General features: G+C 32.3%; 1 long non-coding RNA gene across 1 annotated transcript; it reads left to right on the forward strand.

The window, feature by feature from the left end:
- The first annotated feature begins 2657 nt into the window (after positions 1-2657).
- Positions 2658-4684, forward strand: LOC145063627 (uncharacterized). Its single transcript, XR_013688027.1, has 3 exons — positions 2658-2863; positions 2985-3280; positions 4387-4684. It is a non-coding gene; the product is annotated as an uncharacterized LOC145063627 (long non-coding RNA).
- Positions 4685-4971: the final 287 nt, after the last annotated feature.

The following is a 4971-nucleotide window of genomic DNA, read 5'->3' on the forward strand; positions in this document are numbered from 1 at the left end:
AAGTCCATAACTATAATTGGTAAGACTTGACCCGACCCGGCATGGTCCATTTGGGTTGCATGGCATCATGCACTTGGATAGACTATAATGAGAGAAATAAGACACTTATGGTTATTAATATATTATAAGTTCTAGTATATTAATAATAAGAATAATAAGATTATTTAATTAGTATTGATCAAGAATTAATCTAGGATTAATTAAGTGATCAAAAGAAGACTAATTAAATATATGGGTTGATTGTGTAAATCATCCATACTTGTATAGTGGGCTAATGCTCCATGGATAATCAAGTTGGGCTAAAACCCATAGGATGGTCCATGGATGCTCCATGATGTATTTGAACCCATGGATCCAAGGAAATGGAAAGTCATGACAATTAGGCTTTACCCTAATTGTAACACTATATAAAGATCTTATTCTTGACAAAATCGGCGACTAGTATCATTCTAGAGAGGGCTAACCGATTTTCATGAAGTGTAGAATTCTCTCAAGTTATTCCAAGTGTATTTGGTGTTGTGTGAACCATTTGAGGTGTCACACTTGGGACACTTGGCACTCAAGCTTCATGAAGACTTTCTACATCAAAGAGGTATGTATTCTATCTTGTTACATTCATTGTTTTGTATGCTAGATTAGGATAATACCTTGGAAGTTCTTATTTGCATGTATAATAGAGAAAACATAGATCCAAGGTATTTAGGGTTGCATGTACACTTAGGAGTGTTAGAATGCTCAAAACCCAACAGATCATGAGATGAGGATGACAGGTGAAAAATGAGTGAAACCTTTACCCAAACGATGGCCCCGTCATTCAGCAGAGTAGGGATGACAACCACAGACGATTCTAGACAATCCAGTGGAGCACTAGCAGGCTCGCAACTTGTGGGTGTTGTGAACGATGTGTTCACCGGTGCACTCTAACAACCATGACAGCTATTGATATAGTGCCTTATAATAAAATGAAGGTAGCTATGGATTTAGTTCAGTGTAGATGAACCTTGGTAGCTTTGGATTTAGTACTGTATAGATGAACCTTAGTAGCTATGGATTTAGTACAGTGTAGATGAACCTTTGTAGCTATTGATTTAGTAGTGTATAGATGAACCTTGGTAGCTATGGATTTAGTACTGTATAGATGAACCTTGGCAGCTATGGATTTAGTGTTTGTTATAGGAACCTCGGGCAGCAATGGACTTTGTGCCAATTCCTTAGATCAATCCTTAGGAACGAATGAAGGAAGGATAGTCGATTCTTAAGGTAAATTCTTAAGAAATAAAGAAGATAATGAGGATGGGTAATTGGGTTGATGGTTTGATGATTGAATATAATAATTATATTATTGTGGGTTGAAAACCCTATATGCTCACCAGGATCGCAAGCCTGACCCTCTCAGTTTTCTTTGCATTATAGGTAATGGCACAAGAGTATAAGTTGGTGGACTTGACGAGAGATTTTGGATTATAGATCAGTAGTTATAAATAATTGTTGTAAGGTCTATTTTATATTGTTTATGCTTTTGGTTAGTATCGGAACATGACATCCCGAGATTTTGTTATTTAATGAAAATACATTTCTTTAAAGAAATGCTTTGATAAATTCTTATCACATTTTGTTTTAGGAACAAATTACGCAACATTTTTCTTTAAATGATTACTCTGATTTGAAAACAAAGCATAAACAAATCAGTCTTTTTCTGGCCGTGAAAATGGGGATGTCACACTAACTAACCAAGTGAGTAACCTTATATTTCTCTACATTACTGATATCTAGATACATGATAATTATTGTGCATACTCATAGTTAAGTATACTATTTGAATTGTTAATATTTAATATTGTATGATTTGAGTATTTGTGATAATTAAGAATGATAGTTGTTTATCACAATACGAGTTATTAAATAGAGTAATTGGAAATTATAGTATTTAATACTATTTGAGTACGTAGACAAGTATAATTGAGATGCATAGTAAATTAACACATTTTTAGCATGTATAATTGAGTATTAAATTGTGTGTTACTATGTGATTATGACCAAAAAAATATGTTGTTTGATAATGTGAATACATTTAATCTTCCATAATTATTGTCATTATCACACGTTCTCATTAATTAAACCGTCTATAAGGTTATTATAGACTTTTTTTTTACTATTCTCATTCCGTCATAGTGTTGTCAGAATGTTTATTGATTCGTATTCTATAGGAATGAAAATGAGTGAAAAACGATGCGTGAGAACAAAAAAGAATAAGAATTAGTGAGAATACATCAAAATGACAATAATTGTGTGAGGTTGAACGCATTCACATTAGTAAACAACCTATTCTCTTAGTAATTCTCATAGAATAACATTGTCCATACGTCCACACAATAGTTATCCACCCACATTATAATCTACCCATATATATATATATATATATATATATATATATATATATATATATATATATATATATATATATATATATATATATATATATATGTTAATTCTTTTATTTTGGATAACTTAATAATTATTGCTTAATTTTAGGAATTTTCATACTAATTAAAAGACAACATTCTTATGAACAGTACCCAACCATGGATACTGTTTCTCGGGTTAATTAAACTCAACTGGCTTGGTTTTCTTTTTATCGAGCTGGGTTGTTTCCACCTACCACAGCTTCCACCATCTTAGTTAAGGTATATCCAAGACTATCATCGCCTTATCATCATACGATCAAAAAGATAAAAAAAAACCCATTTCCTTTCTATCTTTCGATTTCTGCTCCATCGCTCCCCTTTTCTTCTTCTCCTGTTTCGATTAGCTTTACATCGCTGGAAGGTAGCTGGTCTATGGTGGTGTAGTGTTGATTACACATGTAAGTGCGAAACAATTTGGTTATTTTTCAAACATTTTTGCAGAAATCCAAAGAATTTATGATGATTTTGTTTAAATATGTTCTTGGTGTTCATATTAATTGTTCTTCCTCTTTTGTGCAGTCAAAAATCGTTGATCGATGTTTTAGATGGAGTCATCATCGTACCAGTCACCACCACCTACGTCTTTCGATCTAGGGTTTGTCCATGCTCCGTTGAAGCGTTGATTAGGGAGGAACAATTGATTTCACCGTTCAACACTATGATAAAACGCCTCTCCTTCTTCCATCTCTTTGTTCGATCTCCATTCTTTCCATAAATCCCACTAACTATTCGAAGATGGGATCATAAGGTGTTGAAGCGAATCGTCAGAGAATGCTTCCTAGTTGTTTCCAATTCGGACCACCACAGTTTAATCCGTAAGGTTTATATGCCTTAGTCTTGTGTCTTTCTTTAATTTATTTATGGACCAAGTTTATTAGTTTCAATTCAATATGAAGGTGTACATGTTTTTTGTTGCGCATCTTCGGTATTTTGGTTATGTGATAGTCAATCAGCTTCTTAAATCTTCTCATGTGTTGTTTTTTCTACTCCACAATTGATATTCAAATTTGTATTATGCTTTCTAAAGGTGCTTGATCTCCTTTAAGTTTTGTTAGATGGATGTTGTTTGATTTCTATAGCTTCTCAGTAGCAAATGTCATGTGTGTCATTTGATTTTTATACCATATCTGAAATATTTGTGTTTATTCATGGAATTATATAAAGTTTATGTGCTTTACATAATTGCACACTACCCGTTTGATGTTATGCTTGAGTGGAACTTACATTCATGTATTTTCTTTATCCATTGGCTTATATTTATAGGCGTTATGTCTTTTTTGAAGGATAATAACTAAAAAATCATAGCTTGAATTCAGTGATTAGTTTGTGTTTATTTGTATTTCAGACCTGAACTAAGATTGAACCCAAATTGACCCTAGATGATTATCGTGCTTCCTCCTCATCTTTTGGTCCGTTGTTATTATTTATTGTTTTGTGACATTTGCACTATATATGTACTTTTCTTGTATATTTTCTTTTATTTTTACAACCTTCATTTTTTCTCAGTAAGATTCATATTATTGGTTTCGTAGGGTCATTTTTATATAACCTTCAAATTATTGGTTTCATAGGTTCATGATATGAATCAGCAACCAGGTGGCAAGTAGGGTCGGGTCTATAAGAAAAGGAGTAAAAAAAAGAATCGGAGTGAAGATTAAGCAATTAGAATTGTTATCTAATTAGGAGTTTATTTATTTAAGAGTTTCCATATTTAAGTCATTGTTTGAGTTTGGTTTGTTGGGTTATAAATAAGGCCTTATGCCACCATTAGGAATATTAAATAACCAGAGTTGTTTTTCAGTTTCTTTCATTAGCTTAATAATACAACAAGTTTTGTGTCACCTGTGGGCGGATATTAGTTCAGTTTATATAACCTTCAAATTATTGGACTAAATCGATGCCTTTTTGTTTTATTTTTTAGGATCAAGGATGAAAGTCTCCTGTGGAATTAGGACTGACAATCAGAAATAAATACAACTCCAACATATGTATATGGGTTTTTATGCTTTGACCAATTTTTTATTTGGGTTTCATTTGGATTTCAATCTTCACATGCTCCAACATCGGGTAGAAGGTTCCTTTAAAATTTCCAATTAAATTTTTGTGTTTATCTACATGTTTGCTGGTTTATTTAAGTTGAATAGTTACAGTTTTTGAAGACTAAGTAATATTTTCAAACTACTATGATCTAATAACAAAAAATTATCTTTTGAACAGAACATTATTATGCAATGGTATAACTTGTATGTATAATGTGTGTGTGTGTGTTGAATCACTATCTATTGTGCGTGTACAACTTAATTTCTTCTATGCATTCTCAATAGATACATTACGGTTTGTCACTCGGCGTCTTCCGATTCCAATTCCATTCATTCCCGATTCAATTCCATTCCACGCCTTAATCGATTTACTTAATTGTCTTAATAGCTAAAATGACATACTTTCGTTGTATTTCTTTTAGAAAGCTATCTATTTCAATCTATTATCCAATACCATCTGTTTTTTC

Source organism: Lactuca serriola, chromosome 7 (assembly GCF_051521515.1).
Source record: "Lactuca serriola cultivar US96UC23 chromosome 7, Lser_US96UC23_V15, whole genome shotgun sequence".
Classification (NCBI taxonomy): Eukaryota; Viridiplantae; Streptophyta; class Magnoliopsida; order Asterales; family Asteraceae; genus Lactuca; species Lactuca serriola.